The sequence below is a fragment of the Sminthopsis crassicaudata genome, chromosome 1, assembly GCF_048593235.1.
Source record: "Sminthopsis crassicaudata isolate SCR6 chromosome 1, ASM4859323v1, whole genome shotgun sequence".
NCBI lineage: Eukaryota > Metazoa > Chordata > Mammalia > Dasyuromorphia > Dasyuridae > Sminthopsis > Sminthopsis crassicaudata.
Genome location: NC_133617.1, coordinates 461,749,698 through 461,773,853, shown reverse-complemented (window position 1 = coordinate 461,773,853; position 24,156 = coordinate 461,749,698). Strand labels below are relative to the sequence as shown.

Below are 24,156 nucleotides of genomic sequence, written 5' to 3'. Positions count from 1 at the left end.
TAAGATTTTGCAGCTAGCACCTAACTCTTTGTGACCCCATTTGGGGTTTTCTTGGCAAAGATACTAGAGTGGTATGTCATCTCCACTCATTTTACAGATTAGGGATCTGAGGCAAAGAAGGTTAAGTGACTTGCCCAGAATCACACATCTAGGTGTGTCTGAGGCCAGATTTAAATTCAGAAAGAAACCATCACAGCTGGTAGCACTGGCCTGCAAGTCCTTAGCACTATCAAGCAGTCCAATGTTATAAAGAGTTTTAGTGGTTATCATTAGACTTATTAAGGAAGATGCATAACAATCTATTTGATTGTAACCTGAAGAAATAGGGCCCTTCTACAACTCACAACTGAAACGTCTTATATGTATTCTGTCCTCCTAAAAGAAAGTGAACTCTATGATAGTTTTTTTCTATTTGTATCCCCAGTATTTAGTATTAGGCTTTGCACACAGCAATGTTTAATATATATACTCATTCATGCATTCACCATTCATTTGTTGCCCTACCTAATCCACATAATAGTAACTACTACATAGCTACCCACACTGAAAGATCAAAACACAACAAATGTTATGATCCGTATCTCAAAAGGCACATCTCCAGCACTGAAACAAGATGATTTCAATTTCAAAAAGTAAATTCTTAGAAAGCATTATTATATAAGAGTTAAGTTCCCAGCTCATAAACATCTGACTTTCAAATGATCTTTATGTATGAATAAAGTAGTTTGGGATTCTGAATATAGAAAGCCTTCACCCCATGAAAATTAGAATATTCCTCATCTGAAAACATATAGAAGTGATTTGTATTGGGAGACAAACTTATTTTCATGCAGATGTAGAGAATTAATGTTAATGGGTATTATCTCCATCTAGAGTCCTCCAGATGAATGAAGGCTGGTTTTGAGGAGGCCCAGGCATGGCACCTGTAAATACTAAGCAGAGTCTGAAAACTGTATCCGGCGTATATTTACCAGTCTTTGAGCCTTCACTGGAAGAAAGGTTACTTCACAAGCAGTTCCAGGAGACCATTGCACAAAGTAATAGCAAAATTACATGGTGATCAACTATGATAGACTTGAATTTTCTCAGCAATGTGATGATCCAAGACAATTGCAATAGACTTGAGATGGAAAATACCATTTGTATCAGAGAAGATAATGTCTATCAATGCATAATATTTTCACCTTTTGTGTGTGTGTGTGTAGGTGTGTGTGGGGATGCCTTTTCTTTCTCATGGTTTTTTTTTTCTTTTTGATCCAAATTTTTTTGTACAAAAAGAGAAATATAGAAATATGTTTAAAAGGATTGCACATATTTAACCAATATGAGAAAAGGGAGGAAGGGAGAAAATTTTGGAACAGTCTTACAAAAACAAATGTTGAAAATCATCTTTATATATATTTGAAAAAATAAAATACTATTAAACAAACAAAAGAAAATAAAAGAAAAAGAAATATGACTTTAGTGACAGTGAAAGGAAAGAAAGAGGATTTGGGTTCAAAATGCTGACACTGCCCACTTATTCTTACTGTGCCCTTAGACTAGCAATTTTACCTCTTTGGGACTCAGTTTCTTCATCCATTAAATGAAAATTTTGGGTTATATTGCCATTAAGGTACCTCTCCTCCCAGCTCTAAATCTTAAAGAATTATAATAAAATGAATGCTATGCATAAAGGGAAATAAAATTTTCTGACAATCCAAAATTCATACATTCATAAAAATAATGAAAAATGTTCTTGTTCCTTGTTCCTACTATGCCTAGTTGGTCTTGGAATGCAGTTTACCATATAAATGTAATAAGTGATACTGACTGAACCAAAAGCATGCATCTATGAGATGGCCGAGTTGGGTGTTCAATTGGTAGCCATGACCTAACCAAAGGCACAGTAATTGAGAAACCTCCCTTTCAGGCTCTTAATATACCCACAGCCATAGCCTACTGTTCCGATGAGGAAATAAGATACAAAGTATCTAGCTTTATCAATAAAGAGTAAACACAAAAGCCTAAGGAATGGATTCTGGCTGAGACTGGGTCAACAAAACCTTTGTCTAGGATATTTAAGCACAAGGAGGTTAAACATAAATCAAACATCCAATCTCCATATCTTATATGCATTTTTGTTTTCTTTCCCATTTTTTCTTTTTGATTTGATATATCTTATGCAGCACAATAATTGTGAAATATATGTAGAAGAATTGCACATGTTTAACATACATTGGATTACTTGCCATCTAAGGGATGGGGTGGAGGGAAGAGAGGTAAAAAATCTGGAATACAAGGTTTTGCAAGGGTGAATGTTGAAAATTATCCATGCATGTTTTGAAAATAAAAAAACTTTAATTAAAAAAAAAATCTTATATGCCAGGTACGATCATGTGATTGCATTATTTATATGAATGGTGGAAAATTATATTCATTCACCTATTTTAGGTAAAAGATATAATCTCTCTCGAGATCAAATCCCTGAGTGTAGATTCTCTTTCAGGCAAATATTCTGGCATATTTACATTTGTGATTCCTACCAAAAAAAAAAAAAAAAAAAAAAAAAAAAATTAAATCCCTTAGGAAAAATTCCTGATGCTTGATTAAATAAAGGTATAGTCCAACACAGTCACTAATTAGAGATTCAAGCTTTTCGGAACTGGATCAGAGAAAGAATAACAATACAACTAAAAGGCCATAATAAATGTCTTATTAACTTACAGAGAAATAGAAGGATAAGGGGATAGGATAAGGAGGGGCCTCTTAGAAGTGTATGTTGATTAGAGTGGTCAGAAGTAAATTAAGCTTTTTAGGAAAGGGAAACAGAAAGAGAGGATAAACACTGAGGAAAAATTGGATGGCGGGAAATACACAATTAATAATTGTAACTGAATGTAAATAGGATGAACTTATCCACAAAACAGAAGCTGATAGTAAAATAGATTAAAAAAACTAGAACCCAACAATATGCTGTTACAAGAAACACAATGAAAAATGAGACACATATAGAGTAAAAATAAAAGGCTAAAGTAGAATTTATTATGATGTTAAAAAAAATGAGGGATAACAATTATGATTTCAGACAAAATTAAAACTAAAATAGTTTTAATGAAAAAAGATAAATAGGGAAGCTACATTGTTAAAAGCACCATAAATAATTAAATAATGTCAATACTAAACATATAGGCACCAAAAGTAATAGCATTCACATTTTTAAAGGAAACAATAAATGAATAATATGGGGGATTTCTCTCTCAGAACTAAATAAATCTAACCAAAAAATAAATAAATAAGAATCTTAGATAAACTAGAGATGATGAGACATCTAAACATAACTAAATAGGAATAGAAAAAAATAAACTTTTTTTTCAGCAGTACATGATTTTAAAGACATGCCTAAGTGAAAGGGCAAGTCAATTCTCTGAAAGCCTCAGAAGCTGTGGATCATAACACTTGAAGGAATTGCAAAGCAGTCTTTGCTGACGAAGTAGTTCCTTGGGGATGAAATAAATTAGAGGGAAGAGGAGAGAGGTCAGTCCTCTTAGTCTCCTTGTATCATCATCCTCTCACATGAGGATGCACCATTCTATAGGTTTGAGTTAGACCTCCAGCAACCACTGGTAGGTCGCTCCCGTAACACAACAATATGGTACCTTTACAAAAACTGACCATATATTAAGACATTAAAAACTTTATAACTAAAGGCAGAAAAATTAAGTACATACTTTTTATATCATCATGTAATAAAAAATTATACTTAGATAATGATAATAACAAATTTATGGGATGCATCAAAAGCAGTAATCAGAAGAAAACTTATTATCTCTAAATATTTACATCAATAAAATAAAGAGCAGATGAATTGTATATTTGTTGAGTATAGAAAAAAAAAAATCCTCAATTAAACATCAAATTGGAAATCCTAAAAATTAAAGGTGAATGGGACTGATTGGATGAAGTATTTCTCTGTATTGTCACATGATCCCTGTTCCCAGAACTTTGGGACTTTGAGAGGGAATTTGTTCTCTGGAGGAATGGACTTTGAACCTGAGATACTGGAAGTTGTAGGAAGTGACATGACCTGTGGGAGGCAGCCAGCATTGGTGACTATTGGTCAAGGATGAATACGTCCTTTCAGTCTATCCAATGAGAAGGCTCGAGTCTTTTAAAATCCTGAACAAGGTGGAAGTTGGTCAGGTTCCAGGAGCACATGGTGGGAGTTGGGATGTCTCCCAGGTGTGTCTGGGCCTCTCCCTGCAGGGATTAAATAAATGTTTTCTCCAAGTACCTGATGATGTCTCTGATTAGTTAATTGGATTTGGAAGGGTGTCTTGCACCTAATCTGACATCGGCAATACAATGATCCAAGACAATTCCAATAGACTTAAAATAGAAAATGTCATCCACATTCAGAGAAAGAACTATGGTGATTGTAATGCAAATTTTTTTGTTTTTTTTCTTTTTCATGGTTTTCCTTTTTGTTTTGATTTTTCTTTCACAACATGATTAATATGCAAATGTTTAAATGATTGCACACCTATATCAAAATGCTTGCAGTCTTGGGGAGGGAGAAAAAAAATTCTGGAACTTAAAATCTTATAAAAGTGAATGAAGGGGCAACTAGGTGCCACAGCTAGGAAAGAGCACCAGCTTTGAAGTGAGGAGGATCTCAGTTCAAATCTGGCCTCAGACACTTAATGCTTCCTAGCTGTGTGACTCTGGGCAAGTCACTTAACCCCATTTGCCTCAGCAAAAAAGAAGTGAATGAAGACTATATCTTTACATGCAAAATAACACTATTAAGCAGGGGAAAAAAGGTCTATATTCTTTACCCAACTGTCAAAAGGCTCCATGGAAATCCTGTAAAATGTAGAAAAGAAAAAAAACTCAAAAATTTTTAGAAATTCTTAAAGAGCTTTTGTCTTTCTAAACTTTTTAGGACATACTCTATTATGAAAGTACTCCTGATGTCTGTATATTTGACTTTTGTATCAACTTTTTTGAGTACAGAGTTCAGTGCACAGTGTATTTGAACTACATATCATGAGAGCTTAAAAAGAGAGCCCTTCTTTATATTAAGCCACTGATTTGCAATTAAAACCTGGTTTCCTGACAAATACATTATCTCATAAGGAAGATGACTATAGGAGTGGAAAAATGTTTATGCATTTCATTTTTTAGATAAAAACGAGACATAATAGCCTACAGGTTAGTTCCTCAGGACCAGAAGAACACAGCTGAGTTGGAGCCTTTGGGAGCAGAAAGGGGAAAAAGAGCCAGAGCTATCTTGGAGAAACCAATGACAATGCAGCAAAGTTTGGTTAATAATGTCTTCCAAGGATGTTTTGTAATGATACTGATCAGGTCGGCATTTCCAGTGATAGTGCATTAGTGAAGGGGAATAGGTCTACAATGATCAAGTGCCACCTAAGAAATTAAAAAAAAAAAAAAAAAAAAAAAAAACTTCTTTGCACTAAGAAAATCAGTGTACTTAAATGCCAGGATAATGAAGGGAAGTCTACAGAAAAAAATTATCCTTGCAGTATGATGAGACTGATGTTCAACATCAAATGATGGTGATTCATGAGAGCAAGTGGCACTAAATGTTGGGGTTCAGTCATGGGATGAATTCACAATGGTCTTTCTTTTTGCCAAAAGGCAGATAGATTTATTTATGATTAGAGGTTACAGACAAAATAAAGAGACACAATAGATACCAGGAGTAGTAAATATGAAATAGATTTGGGAGAGCATATAGTTAGCAAGGAAAGGGGTTTTAATAAATAACAATGGAAAAGATAAGTTCCCCAATGGAACTCACAATTAACCAGGAAAAAGGGAATACACCATGAGGTGGGAATATGCCATTAACTGGTAGACTAAATCCATAGAAGAATTAGTACCCTAAAAGAGTGAATTAGCTATAGCATGAGAAAAACAGCATGTGGGAGGGGATGAGAGGAAAGACACCATAAAGCAGAACACCATGGCAGGCTAAAAGGAACTTGGCAAAGATGGCTTAACCTCGGGGATTTGACATTTAATTTAGCTTCCTGATTGAATACAGTAAGGTGGGGTTACCCAAGACCTGCAGAGGGGCTAGGACTATAGGGTTGAGCTGATTCTTATTATTGCACTTTCCTGCTTGCCTCAGGGAATAATTCTATCAATACTTCAGACTTTCTCTGCCAACTTCACCTAGTTATTCAGGACTACATAAAGTATACTTCACACACACACACACACACACACACACACACACACACACACACACACACACTTTATTCCTTTCAGGAATCCATGCTAATACCTACTGAGAAGGCCCTTTGTGCAAAAGATTTTTAGACATTATGGACATGGAATAGGAAAAGGGAGGCATAAATTATGAGAAAGACATATTTTCTCTCGTATTTAATAACTAATAAACCAGAACTAAGGTTTTCCCAGTGTGGGAAATCTCAAAGATTAGATATTGACCCAGGTCAATATCTAATCAGATAGTAAAAGATATTCTATCTTTGAGTTATGGGGTGTATTCCCCAATCATTGTGATTGCTCAGTCTGGGGAAATGTTAATTCTCTGTTTTGACAAGTTAGGTGACATGGAAATTGATGTCTCTTTGAAAGGCGTCAAATACCTTAAAACCCTTTTTTAAATATAGCCCACTTCCCATTATGTTAACCAATTAGAGTTGACTGCTTCATCTATGGCATTCCTACTCTTCAGAGGGCATATAAACTGTGAGGCTACAACCTTGAGGGGTCTCTGGTCTAAGAGAGACAGTCAAATGACCATCACTTTATTAATAAATGTATAGTTTTATTAATAAAATGATTAAATGAAATTAAAATTAAATGATCAAATTAATAAAGGATTAAACTATGTTTCTCAAACTTTTTAAATCAAGTAATTATATGCACAAAGCAGTAACAGAAAACATAACTACTTACTATGTATGATGGAGTGAGGGTACAAAGAAAAAATTGAATAGTTTCTGTCTCAAAGATTAAGTATTAAGTGCTAAGGAGGTTTGTTGATAATCAGTATAACACCTTATTGGAATTGGAGGCATTCCAGAAAGATTTCACAAAGGATCAGAGTTTAAAATAAAGATTGGGGGAAAAAAAGACTTAGCTTGAGCAAATTTGTTGACAAAGGAAAGTATAGGACATATTCAGCAAGTAAGCACTAATCTTAGATATCCATAGCTGTTGTAGCTAGGTAGTCAGAAAGAGTTATCTTTTTGACTTCAAATCTGGCCTCAAGACTTGCTAGCTGTATGATCCTGAGCTGAAGGAGGAGATGGCAAACCAGTGCAGTATCTTTGCCAAGAAAACCCCAAATGGGGACACAAAAAAATCAGATGTGACTGAAATGACTGAACACCAAAATTCACAGTTGGAAATATAATATGGGGTAAGAACATTAAAAAGGGTCTCACAACCACTATTGATTCCGAGCCTCAAAGATACTGTATCTGTGCCAAAGAGAGCCCATATCCACTTAAGTTCCAGAGCAATCTCTTACAGAGTCTAAATCCCAAATATACCAAAGCTTGTGTTTATGGGACTTAGAAATTGGCAGCTATGGACTTGATGCTACTTATAGGCATTTTTTGATGTATTTCATTCTAGTACTTCAGGATGAAGTTCAAGGGCTAAGGCTATCTATGTGTGAGTTCAGCTGGCTTGTGGCAGTCTGGGGAAGCCTAAGAAAACCACCTTAGAATGATATTTTGTTGTCTACATTCAAAATAGAAGGAAATGCCAAATTTTAGTTAGAAGTTAGTGAAAATAAGAATATAATATTTTTTTCTCATCTAATAAGTATGGATCCTTCGAAGTGTATCCATAGACTCCAGGTTAAGAATCCCTATACTACTAGTATGATCCTTCTGAAGAAAGGAAGAATATTTCCAGTATTTTTTTTTTTTTTTTTTTACAATAAGTTCTGTCCTAAATAATACAGAAAGAAGCTATTTTGTTTCTTTATTCCAATACACCAAAATTTTAGCTCAATTGTCTTTTGACTTACTGTCTAATATACTATTCTGGTCAACATCTCGACTTAATATAGCAATGGAAAGAAGATGTCCTGAATGACTATCATTTCCCTATCTTGTCTTGTTACTTTTTGAAGTTATAGGTCACTCTTATTATTATTATTAAACTTATTGTTACCTTAAACCTCATACTTATCCACATTTTAGCAATGAGATAGCTGATGAAAATGAAGCTCAAGAGTTTGATCAATAGTGTCAATGAAAATGTCAGTTTTTTAACATTTTAATTTACACGTTCAATTTTTAATATCAAACTAATTTCAAGCAGAAAACTTTACATCTAAGTTCATTTTCATAGCAATAAATCTTTGGGTTACTTTCAGATTTTCTTCTTAAAATTAACTTATTTAATTTTTAGAAGCCTGCTTAGCAATAAAGGCTGTTATTTCTATTGCTAAAGGGATGTTCAACAATAGGCATGATTTTTTTCCCTGGGAAACTATTTTCTTGCTTTTCTGTTCTTTTAAAAATTTAAAATCTTCTCCACAAAAGCATACACAGTTACTTCAAGGAACTATAGTCAGAGTTAATTATGGACTGTTGTATCATAGCATTGGCACTATTCCTCTGGTACACAAAACAAAGTTACATTTGTTTTAAAAATTTCATCATCATCTAATTATTTTCAGGGAAAACTTTAATTTTATGTTATTAGCAGAATGCTGTGGACATGGTAGGTCAATCATGAAATGCAACTGAAGATTATACTACAGCTGCATACATCAATATGAAATTAGGTACTGTGTATTCATTTTTCCAGATTAGTGTCTCTGTATTATCTATAACAAGCAATTTGTTTTTCCTGAATACTTATAATGTGCATGGCACTCAACATTACACTCATTGAAAGAATACACAGTACTTAAGTTCCAGAAGCTTAGAATCTAAAAAGATGATCTTTACATATTTTCTTCCATTAGTTATCAAATGCATAAATTTATTTTTTCCCTTAATACTCCCAAACCACTTCTTTTCTTGTAGTTTTTTACTTTTACTACAGAAAAGGAAATAAAAGACCAAACAAAAAAGAAAAGTAGAATTTTGTACTTTCTACATCTTTTAACCTAATTAACTATGTGACTATGAGGATAGGATCTACTTGGAGGAATTAACAATTTCCTTCTCATTTTCATTAATAATATGTGATTTATTAATAGACCAAACCAGTCTGATGGAGATTTGATAGGTGAAGATAAATGTTTATTGACTAATTGACTAACAAATTTGAAAGGAAGCATTTGCATCAGTATTTATTGATAGATTATTTTGTTCTTTGTACTAGAATTCCCGATACCTTGGACAGTAATTTCTCTGCCTATCACTACAACTGCCTCTTTATAGAACTCTCAACTAGTATCTTTTTGATTGCTGCTTTTTAAATTCCAGTTCAGGTCCTATTACACTTCCTGTCCTCAAAGTCAATCCTTTACACTGATACATTGTTGGTGGCATTGTGAATACATTCAGGCATTCTGGAGAGCAATTTGGAACTATGCTCAAAAAGTTATCAAACTGTGCATATCCTTTGACCCAGCAGTTACTACTGGGCTTATATCCTAAAGAAATCCTAAAGAAGGGAAAGGGACCTGTATGTGCAAGAATGCTTGTGGCAGCCCTGTTTATAGTGGCCAGAAACTGGAAACTAAGTGGATACCCATCAATTGGAGAATGGCTGAATAAATTGTGGTATATGAATATTATGGAATATTATTGTTCTGTAAGAAATGACCAACAGGATGATTTCAGAAAGGCCTGGAGAGACTTACATGAACTGATGCTGAGTGAAATGAGCAGGACCAGAAGATTGTTGTATACTTCAACAACAATAGTATATGATGATCAATTCTGATGGATGTGGCCATTTTCAACAATGAGATGAACCAAATCAGTTCCAAGAGAGCAGTAATGAACTGAACAAGCTACACCCAGCGAAAGAACTCTGGGAGATGACTATGAATCACTACATAGAATTCCCAATTCCTCTATTTTTGTCCGCCTGCATTTTGGATTTCTTTCACAGGATAATTGTACACTATTTCAAAGTCGGATTCTTTTTGTACAGCAAAACAACTGTTTGGACATGTATACGTATATTATATTAATTTATACTTTAACATATTTAATATGTATTGGTCAATCTGTCGTCTGGGGCGGGGGAAGGAGGGGAAAAATTAGAACAAAAGGTTTGGCAATTGTCAATGTTGTAAAATTACCCATGCATATATCTGGTAAATAAAAACTATTATTTAAAAAAAAAAAAAAAAAAAAAAAAGGTCAATCCCTTAAAGGGACCCACATATGCAAAAAATGTTTGTGGCAGCCCTTTTGCTAGTGGCAGAAACTAGAAACTGAATGGATGCCCATCAATGGAGAATGGCTAAATAAATTTTTGAGCTTAAGACAATGCCTGACACATAGGTATTTAAAAAACAACAACAACAAAACCCTGATATCTTGAAAATTGAGTACTGTCTTAAAATTGTTTTCCTCTAGCACAAATTTTGCCTATATTTGGTCATTTCTGCTTCCTTATATGCAGCTTATGGTGCAGGGGATGGTATGCCAGGCCTGGAGTCAGAAAAACTCATCTTCATGAATTCAAATCTGGTCTCAAACACTTAGTAGTTACTTAACCCTGGTTAAGATCTTACAAATCATTTAATCTTGGCTTGCTTCAATTTCTTCATCTGTAAAATAGAGAAAGAAATGAATGGCAAACCACTCCAGTAACTTTACCAAGAAAAACATCAAATGAGGTTACAAAGAATCAGACACAAATGAAAACAATTGAGCTTCCTTATATAACACTAAGGCATTAGAATTCAAATGTAATACTTCCACTTGTACTGATCCATTTCAGAAGTATTTTTTCTTCTTTGTAGTTTCATCTGTAAGTGATACAATTTAAGTAGCTTTCTCATTTTCACCTCAATTGATTTTTGCTATTTCTTCTGTCCTCCTAATGGAATACTTTTGCAAAGCAGTTTGTATTCTAAACTAATGCTATCTTCAAGAGCTACCTTTCCCTACTTGGCAAAGAGGAAAAAAAAATCTATTGGTTGATAATTTCAGTATGGATTTGGTCTTCTCATTGTGTTAACTGCTTTTTATTTGCTAAACTTATTTTTAAAAGGGTGACAATCAGGATTAATGTCTTTTATCTATTTCGGATTTTCTAGCATCAAAATTTTGTTTTAATAGGTTGCCTTAGAGTTAATGTATTTTCAAGAAGTACTTTCTTTTTATCTTTTTCTAATATGATGTTAACTTTGACCTTTGCTCTAACTATGATAAAGATCTAATTACATTGCTTTTAAGTAATCTATAAGCTTCTGGCCTTTTATTTCTTAATGTCATATTACTTCTTGCAACATATTTTTCTTTAGATCTCTTCACTCTGCCGATCTTGAGATTGAAGCCACCATTAATAAATGGGAGAACAATAACTGGCATATATAAGGAATTTTTTTTTAAATTGTGAAACTCTTTGCATAATTTATCTCATTACAGCCTAAACACAACTCTTTGAGGAAGGTTCTACATGTATTATCTTCATTTTACAGATGAGAACACTGAGGTAGACATTAAATCACTTATCCAGGGTCATAGAGCTAATAAATACTTAATTTATAGAATTCTGTCAAGTCCTTTATATGGCTTCTATTTCTGGTCTCTTTACAACAAAGTCAAATAACAAAATATTCAAAAAAATGTTGCTTGTCCTTAGACACATGATGAAATCAACTCTGTCAATTCTTATATATGCTACTTTGAAGAAAGCAACTTTTATGTCTTCAGATTTTATTTTTAGTAAGATTTTAGTGGTATTGTCCATATAAGAAACAGTTCCTTTAATAGTCAATTAATTCAGTGGTCACTGAAGGCAAAGATCTCATGTAGAGTGTACCAAAGTTCAGATAACATTTGTACATATTCTGAAGTGACTAAGTGGACTTGGAGTCATGAAGACTTGAGTTCTAATCTAGTATCAGTCACTTGTTAACTGTGTGACTCTGGTTAAGTAAGTTTCCTCTTTTGTAAAGTTGGGATTATTACAACAATACCTCCCAATGGTATTGTCAGGGTCAAATGAGATGATATTTGTAAAAACTTTACAAACCTCAAAATGCTAGTTATTATTTAGCCAGATGTACATATTTAAAATCTGGGATGTTTCCTAACTTTGTTATAAAAATAACAGAAAAATATCAGTAGCTTATTTTTGATTTCAGCCTCAAAATAAGTCTAAAATGTTAAAAGTGTATAATTTAAGAAACAAAAGGCTTGCTTCCCATTTTAAAATTCATTACAATTACTGAAAACCATTTTCAGAACGAATGTTTTGTTTCTTTGTTTAACCAGTACAAACTATGAGGAAAGGTCCTCACAATCTTAGTATCATCTAGATGCTCCAAAGGATATTGATCTATAAGCATGTGCTTACACAATACTTTGGTGTAAAGGGCTAGAACTGAGCAATGCACTTGGATGATGAAGCACGTGAGACTAATTGCCAATTGGACGGTTCCCTATTAACTTGTTTAAGGTTGACCCTCCCCAGCTGTTCTGTGCTGACTTGATTGGTGGGACAAAGAGGGGGAAGTGACGTGTGTGGGAGGAGCAAGAGAAACTTGGGTGGTGGAACTCAAGCTCACTTGCACTCGTGACCGGGCGTTGGAGGCGAAGGTAAAGATCTAGAATAAAGACGTTTAGTGATCCTGACTCTTGCTGATTTCTGGAAAGATAGAGTTCCAGCATTTGGCGTCCAACGTGTGGCTGGCACCCTACTTCCACCGAAGTCCTCCTGTGACCAGGAGATTAGGTGAGTATTCTAATAGAAATAAGGAACTTACCTTGTTAAGGACTAAATCAGCAATCTCTAGTAACTGAGATGGGGCAGATGTTAGGTAAATCCTGGGCCTCAGCTGACCCTGCTCCAACCCCAGCCCCTGCCTCATCTAGCAATGCTATAGAGGATATAATTAAGATAATTGATGAGAAAAGTTTACTTGTTCCCATCCCACAAATGAATAATCTCATACACTCATTGATTCGCACGTCCCCTTGGTTCTTAAATGAAGAAAAACTACGTATAGATAAATGGAAGCTAGTGGGACTTGAAATGAAAGAATTTTACTCAAAAAATGGGAATTGTCAAATTTTCCCAGAGGTATTTTACCTATACAACTTGATTCTATTAGACTTAAGCTATCAAGAAGAGTTTAGAAGAAGGAAGAGTTCTAAAAAGGCTCAGAGAAGGAAGCGTGAGGAACAAAAGATAGAAGATAGGCAAACTCAGGACATTGCCAGAGGGCAAGGGGATTTGAATGAGGAATCTGAGGGTGTAGACTCTGATTGTCCTGAAGAAATTTCAACCCCACCTAGAGAGCAGATTATTGATCAGCCCACATCCACTCCACCTTCAGGGACGGAGGGAGGAGGAGTAGTAGGAGGGGCGGTGACCTCATCAGCGCCCCCCCCTCCTCCCACACAGAGCCCCCCCTCCCAACAACTGCCCACTCCTGTAACTAGATTAGAAAGAGGGCTTATTGAAGCAATTGAAAATGGAAAAGAAGTAGATAATGATTTCAAACTTCAAATTTTTCCCGTGATTCAACAGCGTAATTCTGCAGGTCAAGAGAGTAGAAGATATGCTCCTTTTAATATGGATGTCCTTAAAAACCTGAAAAAATCTTGCACTGTCTTTGGGGCTACATCAGATTATGTTAAAATGTTAATACACAATTTGGCTTATGAAACCTTAACCCCTAGTGACTGGAAAGTCATTGCAAAAGTGTGCTTAGAACCTGGACAAAATTTGTTGTGGCTTTCTGAATTTACTGAGCTCTGTAGAATTCAAGCCCAACAAAATAGTCAAAATGCAGCTAATACTTCCATCACCTATGACCTACTAATGGGTATAGGTTCTTATGCAGACGCTTTGGTACAGATTAATTACTCCATAACAGCATTTGAGCAAATTTCTGCTGCTGCTATCAAAGCATGGGCTTCTCTCCCCAGTAAAAACTACAAGGGTGAGACCTACACAAAAATTGTACAGGGACCAAATGAACCTTTTGCTGATTTTGTGGCACGTTTGCAGACAGCTGTCATACAGGCAAATGGTGAAAATGAAGTAACAGACACTTTGGTGAGGCAACTTGCTAGAGACAATGCCAATGAGGTTTGTAGAAGGATTATACTAGGACTACGTAAGGATGCTCCTTTAGAGGAGATCATAAGACGCTGTGCCGCAATGGGCACAAATACCTTTTATAGCCAGGCTATGGTGCAGACTTCCCAAGATCCCAACATGGGGAGACAGGATCCCTTTTGGCAAGGGGTTTCCCGAGAGACTCGTCAATGCTTTCAATGCGGTAAAGTAGGCCATTTGAAAGCTCAATGTTGGCACAGAGACAGAGTGAGAAGACAGGCTGGGAGAACAAGACCCAAAACCCCATGTCCAAAATGCAACAGAGGACTCCATTGGGCCTCAGAGTGTAGACTGATTCAGGGAAACGGGATGAGGGGCCCAGCTCCAGGGCCCCAAGCAAAAAACACTTGGGGCATGATGGCAGCCGATGCCACACCCAGAGAGTGCCTCCAAGTCCAATACCCAGACATGACCAATCAGCAAGGAAGCCATCTGAGGGGAGAAAGGGATTACACAATCAGTCATCCAGGAAGCAACATGATGGGAGAAAGGGACTACAATTAGGGAGGATAGAGTTGTATGCAGCTGGGACAATTGAGATACCCCCTGGAGAGGTGAAATCTGTTCCTCTCCAACCTATGGATCCCTTGCCTCCAGGCACAGTAGGCTTGACCATTTCACCTCCTGAGAGTACTTACAAGACAGTGTTCATTCATACACTGATGTGGGAAACTGGGGAATGTGTAGATAATATCCCAGTCACTAACACAGGGAGACAATGTGTGACTTATCAACCAGGGGAAGTAGTAGCATCGGGTTTATTGATACAGACTCCTAATAAGCAACCTGGTGACAGTCACCCATGTTCGGACTCCAAGCAGAAAAACCCAGGAATATACTGGACAGCAGCTGTGACAGCTGACCGACCTATGCTCACCATCTATATAAATGGCATAGCATTAGAAGGACTGGTGGACACAGGTGCAGATCGCACAGTCATTAGAGGTGCCAACTGGCCCAGTCACTGGCCAAAGACTAAGGCAGACACCTACATGTCTGGGGTAGGAGGATCAATAGCAGCTGAAGTTAGTGCTACCCCTTTAAGATGGGTATTTGAAGGTGAAACAGGAGTTTTTACTCCTTTTATAGTTGAAAAAATCCCCATCAATCTGTGGGGAAGAGACATTTTACAACAATTAGGGTTAAAAATGAGTACTTCGGTTTTTTAGGCAGGGCTGCTGTTGAAGGCCTGCCAACACTTTCACCTGTTCCTATCCAATGGAAAACTGATACACCAGTGTGGATAGAACAGTGGCCCTTAGATAACAATAAAATTCAGGCCTTACTAGATATAGTACAGGAACAACTTGATCAAGGACACTTACAACCTTCTCTAAGTCCTTGGAATTCCCCAGTATTTGTTGTAAAAAAGAAATCTGGAAAATGGAGGATGTTGACTGATTTAAGAAAGGTAAATGAACAGATGGAAACTATGGGAACTCTTCAACCTGGACTTCCATCTCCTACTCAGTTGCCTAGAGAATGGCCTCTGTGGGTTATAGACATTAAGGATTGTTTCTATTCTATCCCTCTAGATAAGGAGGATATGAAAAGATTTGCCTTTTCAGTGCCCAGCGTTAACTTAGCTGAGCCTTATAAAAGATATGAATGGACAGTTTTGCCACAGGGAATGAAAAACAGCCCTACTATGTGTCAAATGTATGTTGCTGCTGCTCTTACTCCAGTAAGAAAAGCATTTCCAAAAGTAATGTTATTACATTACATGGATGATATATTGGGATGTGCACCTGAGGAACAAATGTTAGAAGCATGTCTACAAAAAACCATAGAAACACTAAGGAATTATAAATTGCACATAGCTCCAGAAAAGATTCAAAGACATGCTCCTTTTCAATATTTAGGATATGAAGTATATCCTAAGGTGCTTACAGTACAAAAACTCTCCTTAAGAACAGAGAAGCTAAACACCTTAAATGACTTCCAGAAATTGATAGGAGATATCCAATGGATGCGTCCCGTGCTAGGCTTGACTACCTGTCAATTGCAACCATTATATGACATTTTAAGGGGAGACAGTGCTTTAAATTCACCACGCCAGCTTACAAAAGAAGCTCAAGAGGCTTTGAGACAAGTTGAACTGGCTTTATCCAATGTGGTTGAAAGAGTCACTCAAAAACCCTTGGAAATATCAGTTTTTGCTACACAAGAGGCCCCCACAGCAGTCCTTCATCAAGGAGACAGTGTGATAGAGTGGGTGAACCTCCCAGCACAACCAGAACAAAGCCTTATTCCTTACCCAGTGCTTGTGGCTAGAATTTTATTAAAGGCCATTAAACGAGCAGTACAATTATCTGGGACAAGACCTGATAAGATATATACCTTTTATACTAATGCACAAGTTAATGTGTGCTGCGAAACCATCCCAGAGTGGCAAATTTTATTAGCCATGGCTCCAAATTTTGCACACGGGTCTCCATTAAAGATAACCAGACTGCTGCATAATTGGCAATGGATTCTTGAAGAAAAGGTTTCTAAAGTTCCTCTTAAAGGACCAACTATCTTTACAGATGCATCCAAACATAATATTTGCGCTGTGTATTCTCGTGACTTAACTATAAAGAGAGTAATCAGAACTCCTTTTCAGTCCACTCAGCAGAATGAATTGTATGCAATCATTCTAGCTCTTGCTTATTATCCGGGAGACATAAATATAATATCTGATTCAGCCTATTCAGTAGGTGTGGTTCAAAGAATTGCCACAGCCCAAATAAAATTTGTAGCCTCCAATATATATCAGCTCTTTAAAGAGCTTCAAGAGCAAGTGAGAAAGCATCCAGGTAAGATTTATATTTTGCATGTCCATTCCCATAGTGGACTTCCAGGTCCTATTTTTGATGGTAATTCAAAGGCAGATAGCCTTCTAACCATGCTGGCCAGTACTCCTTTATTTCAAGAAGCACAAGAGTCTCATTCTAAATATCATCAGGCTGCCCGAGCTTTACGTTTGCAGTTTGGAATAACAAGAGAAGAAGCTAGGAGCATAGTAAAAGCCTGTACAGCTTGCCTTCCTTTCCATGCTCCTACACTCCCTCCAGGGAAGAACCCTCGTGGTTTGAGACCTAATGAAATTTGGCAAATGGATGTGACCCATTATAAATCTTTTGGTCGTCTATCTTTTATCCATGTCGTGGTAGACACCTTTTCAGGATTCACATTTGCAATACCAGCAGCAAAAGAGACAGCCCGAGTGGTCACTGAATTCCTTATACAAGCATTTGCAATTATGGGCGTGCCACAAGCAATAAAAACAGACAATGGACCTGCATATACATCTAAACATTTTACACACTTTTGTGCACAGTATAAGATTTTACACACCACGGGCATACCCTTTAATCCTCAAGGGCAGGCAATAGTAGAGAGAAGAAACAGAGATATTAAGACACTCCTCCAAAAACAAAAGAAAGGGGGAGCCACGGGTAACCCTAGAGAACTTCTAAATTTAGTTCTCTATACCATTAATTTTTTAATTTTTGACAAAGATGCACTGGCTCCAGCAGACAGGTTTTATAACTCACCGGAAGGGCAGTGTCCAGTGCGAGCAGCTCCACTGTCTTTAGATAATCGCCAAGTGATGTGGAGAGACCCAGAAAGTGGTGAATGGAAGGGACCAGATAGGTTAACTGCTTGGGGGAGAGGGTTTGCTTGTATCTCTACAGATGGAGAAGGAATCAGATGGGTGCCAACGAGCCGTATTCGCCTTGTCCATCGGAGAGAGACAGAGCAGACCCTTGAAACGAAGGAGAAGGCCCAAGAAACATCGGGTGGTTCCGTTGCTGACTGTGCCCACCACTGAAAGAACCTGGCAGTTATGGCGTTTGACCCATGGACATCAAAAACTGTTGGACTTGAAAATCCTCAGAAATCATTGGATTCTCTGAGACATCATAAGACTATTGTAGGACTTGAAAGTCTCAGGAATCATTGGATTCTCTGAGACATCATAAGACTATTGTAGGACTTGAAAGTCTCAGGAATCATTGGATTCTCTGAGACATCATAAGACTATTGTAGGACTGAAAGTCCTCAGGAATCATTGGATTCTCTGAGACATCATAAGACTATTGTAGGACTGAAAGTCCTCAGGAATCATTGGATTCTCTGAGACATCATAAAACTATTGTAGGACTGAAAGTCCTCAGGAATCATTGGATTCTCTGAGGCATCATAAGACTATTGTAGGACTGAAAAGTCCTCAGGAATCATTGGATTCTCTGAGGCATCATAAGACTATTGTAGGACTGAAAAGTCCTCAGGAATCATTGGATTCTCTGAGGCATCATAAGACTGTTGCTGGACTTCAAAAACTTGTGGGGATCATTGGATTCCCTAACATATAAAAAGACTGATGTGGGATTTCAAAAACTTGTGGGGATCATTGGATTCCCTAACAGTGAAGCAATGGACAATAGATTGGTTTTGGACTATTTCTTGGTTGCTGAAGAAGGGGTATGTGTGTCTGGTGTCTACATACCCTCCTTCTAGGACTTCTGGAAATCTCTTACAATACCATGTTGATTTATATTGTTTGTTATATCACTACTTGCATGTACAATTCCTGTTTGTTACACCACATCGAGTCTGCACTGATTGTGGGGAGAGTCACCACTAATAGCCTCTGCGTTATTGCTATGTGCTTGTGTAATAACTCCCATGCTGATGGGTTTGTGCATACTTGTCTCTAATAAGGCCCTTCAATCCAGAAACCCGCTAGCAAATCCCCACTTCTCTTTGGTGCTTCTCATCTCCCTTCCTGAGATGTCAGGGAGGGTGTGATTATCTCCTTTTTAGTGCTTTCATCTCCCCTCCTGAGAAGTCAGGGGGGGCGTGATCACGTCCTTTTTGGGGTTCTCATCTCCCTGAAAGGTCAGGGATGGCGCGACCTCCTGTGGTCTAAAGCAAAAGAAAGCGGGAGATGTAAAGGGCTAGAACTGAGCAATGCACTTGGATGATGAAGCACGTGAGACTAATTGCCAATTGGACGGTTCCCTATTAACTTGTTTAAGGTTGACCCTCCCCAGCTGTTCTGTGCTGACTTGATTGGTGGGACAAAGAGGGGGAAGTGACGTGTGTGGGAGGAGCAAGAGAAACTTGGGTGGTGGAACTCAAGCTCACTTGCACTCGTGACCGGGCGTTGGAGGCGAAGGTAAAGATCTAGAATAAAGACGTTTAGTGATCCTGACTCTTGCTGATTTCTGGAAAGATAGAGTTCCAGCACTTTGGGACATAGAGACTTTCACGTAAAAAAATGCCAAACTCCACAGTCTTGTCAAACAATCAATACATACTAAGTGAGCAATCACTGATTGTGAATAAATAGCTTAAAATCGAGATATGTTTTCCTATTTTCCCAGGGTAATAAGCTAGTCAGGGTAAGGGTAAAGTTGTTATAGAGCTGCTGTGTGCAACTCTTCATGACCCCAGTTTGGGGATTCTGTTGGCAAAGATATTGGAGCAATTTGCCATTTCCCTGTCCAGTTCATTTTATATAAAAGGAAACTGAGATAAAATGAAATGCCCAGGGTGACATGGCTATTAGGTAGCTGAAGCCAGATTTGAACTCATGAATTTTGATTGTACCATCTAGCAGCCTGGGGTTATAATCAGTCAATAACACTGATGATTATAATAACAATGATTATCGGGATAAGGACTAAATCTTATAAAGAATTCTAAAGTCAGGAAACTGCAGATTAATCAGCTCTTCTTTAAGTCTTTAAGAATTGTCTACAGCATTGAAAGATTAATCTACCCGGAATTAGAACCTGGAAGGCAGAATGCGAACCCTACCCTTCCTGACTCTGAGAGGCCAATTCTCTATTGGCCAAACTATTGAAATGTGCTATCATTATACATGTACATACTGTTTAGAGGCTTCTCTGGGGAGAAAAAAATATAACTGGTCCCTTTGGAGATAGAAGCTGCAGACTTTGTACAGGCTAGTATTACTCTCTCCCAATTAAGAGATCTAGAATCTAATGCCTATAACAAAGTAATACTCCACCTAAAAATGCTATAAATTACAAAAATGTTAGTATTCCTACAAGAATTTTGTAAATATCTATTTAATTTTGCTCCAGGTGGTTTCCTTTGGAAATCCCAGTTTCTATTCAGATTTCAATTTGAAGCCAGAAAGCTCAGAATACTTTAAGTACAGGGCAAATAGGAAAGGTTAAAATTTTAAAAGCAGTGAAACTCTCACTACAAGTTGCAATGGGAACTTCAATTTACACTCACTTTCATTTACATATAATTCAGGAGTCACTCTCAAAGGAAAAGGCAAATGCATATTTTAACAGGATTATCGCCCGTCAGATCACAGCAATCCCTGCCCAAGAGACAGTCAACCAGTATTCCAAGTTCCAGGTACTGTGCTAAATCCTGAGAATGAAAAGAAAGGCAAAACATAGTCCCTGCTTTCAAGAAGCACATAGGGAAGTTCAAAAGATAAAAGATATACACATCTCTATCTTTTCCGATTTGAAGTGGATGAACTTCCCCAAAAGGACAATGTTAACCTCAAAGCTTGACCTCCTTTGAAAACTATGCACTATATTCCTAGATAAATGATATAATCAAGATCCCAACTTAGAAAGACTTCCTTTTCCTTTCATGCTGAGGAAAGTTGTTTACTTTTATGCCAAATAAAACACTTTTGCTACCTCCCCTCCCCCAGTAGTGCAACTAACTTTTATGAATAATGATAAATGAAGTATTTAGATTTACAGGAAAACACCCAAGGAAAAATGGCTGGGTGGGTGTATAACCTCTTCCCATAGACAGCACTATTTTAGAGAATTCAACTTTTCTACAATCTTAGGATTGTCTTATTTTTGGATGCCAGCAAGCCCCACCATCCCCACAAAAATACTGAAAAAATACTTGTGAATGAATGTACATAGATATGATTAGAAATTAGAGTCAGCAGACAATCCACTAGACTCTGTCCTTGTTTCCATACTCCTCTAACTATTCAGGACAATGCTAATGAGAAGGCAGTAAAAGGCGGTGCATGATGGACCACAAGAGGAATGGAAAATTGGATAATATATTTCCAACATTTTCAAAGCTTCAAAATGTAGTTGGAGAAAGGAAGACAATGCACATTACCTCCATAGCCTATTGGCAACAATATCAACTTTACTTTGAAAGCCTAAGGACATCAACTAACCAATTTCAAAATTTACGATTAAAGACAGTTAAGCTGAGAAGAAAGGAAGGCAAAGTGCACGTTTTCTTAGTCAGTTTGAAAAGTTTTTGAATTGTTTGATCTCTGCTCCAATACAACTCGCCTCCTATATTCCCTTGGATATTTTCCCATACATTTAAATGTTCCATTTGCCAGCGCTCACAATACTTAGTTGCATAATTTGGAAAAATGGGAGGAGGAAGAAAAAATTTTATTTGGCATAAAAATAAACTGCTTTCTTCAACATGGGGAGAAAGGAAGTCTTTCTAAGTTGGGATCGGGGTTATTATTAAGCTACGAATAGAGTACATAGTTTTCAAAGAAGAGGTCAAGCTTTGAGGTTAACAGTGTCCGGCTGGTTTGGGTTAGTGCATTGAGTTTAAATAGGAAAAGTACAAAATTACCAGGCATCCTCAAGAAAAAAAAATCCCAAGCATTTCCCTAGGTTGAAGTAACTTTTGGATAATTTCCTCCGTCGTAGAGGTTAGTTTTTCTGAGAGTAGAAGAGTATTAAAAACTTCTAAGTTCCTATTACTCAATTAAGACACCTTTCCATTTTTTAAATCTGACACAATTTGCCTTTGGGTTTTGTTCCAGTCTAGGTTTTATGTAAAAGTCTGTGGGAACAGAGGGCATGTGACCAATCCTCTCACCAAGAAGTCCCGCACTCCTCCTCCCTCCAGTCTGTTTAAAGTGTCTGAACGAAAGGAAATTCACCAAACAGGAATGACATTATGAGAGGGGAGAGTTCAAGCAAAAAGTGTTAGAGAAGCAAGAAATGAAGATCATCTAAGTGGATCTGCAAATACCACTCGTGCTTTTGAATAACAGATATAAACTACAGTCATTTCCCCTTTCCCATTAAAAACAACCACCACCCACAAAACCAAATAGAAGAAAAAAATAAGTATCCATAAACTTTACGGTGAAGAAACGTAAAAAGCATAACCGTCACGGCCAGCGGATCAAAAAATTCGGCAAGAGAAAGAAAAGTGCCAATAGGGGTGGAGGGCGTTCAGAAAGCGTAAAAACCCTCCAACCCCGAAGTCCCAAGCAGATAAACACCCCGTTATGTGGGAAGGAGATGTACTGGCAGGCCCGAGTAACACTGGAACAGCAGGTTCCTAAGTCCCTCCATTTTCCCTCCCCCTCTCTGCAAGGCCCACCCAAAGCCCTAGACCCTCCCCAGCAGCAGATAGCTCCCTAACACCCTCCCTCGGTGACAGCCCAAAGCGCTCTTTCCCAAGAGAGACTCTGGGGAAGCCACGTAGCCAGTCCCAGACTCCGGGAGGAATGCGCCAGGTTCTCCGTAGAGCCGGTGCCCTCACGCTGCCCAAGCCCGAGGCAAGCTAGATGGAAGCGGGGAAACTCACCAGGGGACCGCGCGGCTGAGATTCGCCTGAGCGGCGTGGCGTGGCACGGCGTGAAGGGCGGCCGGCAAAGCGGAGAAATACGGAGGAGACTGACGACGCGGGCAGCACCGGCTGGGATCGCTGGCTTCCCGGGGGTTCTTCCTAGACTGCTGCTGCTCCCGCCGCCGCCGCTACGAGCCGAAAAGGAGAAAGGAAAGGAGGGGAGGGAGCTACACCGATCCCCCGGGCTGTGTGCTAACACGGAAAGGAGGGGGAAAGGCGGGGAGTCAGCTGCTTCCACTAGAGCCCGCACGCCGGCCCGGCGAGCAGCCCGCCCTCCAATTCTCCTCCCTCTGCTTTCCTCCTCCCCTGTCCTCAGCCTCCGCCTCATCCTCCCCCTGTGGCCTGACCCTGTAACCTCCCGTAGCTGACTGACTCCGGCTCCTGCGTGCGTCTCCAAACCGCGCCCGGGGTCCAAAGTTTTCCAACAACTGACAGATTTTTTTAAAAAGGCATTTCAAACCGGAAGGTGAGGGATAAATAACTTACTAGAAAATATAAAAGGCTTCCCGTCTCAGGCCCCGCAAGACCTCTGCTCCTCCGGCGGCCGGTGGAGCTTGGAATCCTTTACCTTGTTTGCAGCAAGTGGGTCAAAGAGGACCGCGGCAAGTGATCTCTGGACGGAACTTGACTTGTGCCCCGCCCTCTCCGCCTCCAACCCAAACCATTCTGGACCCCGCGACAGAGTCACACACAGGCCGTCTCGACTCCTGTATATTACAACTCCCGCCCCTCCCCCATCGCCTTGGTATTAGACAAACGCCTTTGTAATTCTTGAGTCAGTTCTAGCAAACAAGTTAACAAAAACTTGCTAAGCACCTACTACGTGCGAGATGTTAGCTATATAAATGGCCTCTGACCTGAAGCTACTTATAGGAACGTAGGATGCACATAGAAAATTAAATCTAAAGGATAGAGCGCTTAAACAGTTTTGGCGGAATATCGAGAGGTGTGAAGGGAGCGCCTTCCAGGCTTTAGGAAGAACCTGGAGATGAAATGTTGACTATATCTTTAAGGTAGTGTTTAAAGGAGAGTATTGTGCAATTACCTTGGAAAAGGCCGAAGACACTGACTGAAGGTCTTTAAAAGCCTAACTGAGTGGGGTTTTGTTTATTTAATTGGAAGGCCTTGTGATCTCCTAGAAGGAACCATTCAATTGTAGTTGTTTTTTGAGGGAGTGGGGGGATGGTTGCTCAACCCTATTGATTTTGGAATGCCATTTAGGAAGAAAACACTTTAAGGAGAGCGTTAAGTCTTTTTTGCATCATCTAA

The 24,156-nt window shown here is 38.2% G+C and overlaps 1 protein-coding gene across 1 annotated transcript in view; it reads right to left on the bottom strand.

The window, feature by feature from the left end:
• Nucleotides 1-22,983, bottom strand: part of ACO1 (aconitase 1) — a 77,461-nt gene extending 54,478 nt beyond the window's left edge. The window contains exon 1 of the mRNA XM_074280824.1: nt 22,846-22,983. The gene's annotated coding sequence lies outside the window, so the exon portion shown is untranslated. The remainder of the gene's footprint in view (nt 1-22,845) is intronic.
• Nucleotides 22,984-24,156: the final 1,173 nt, after the last annotated feature.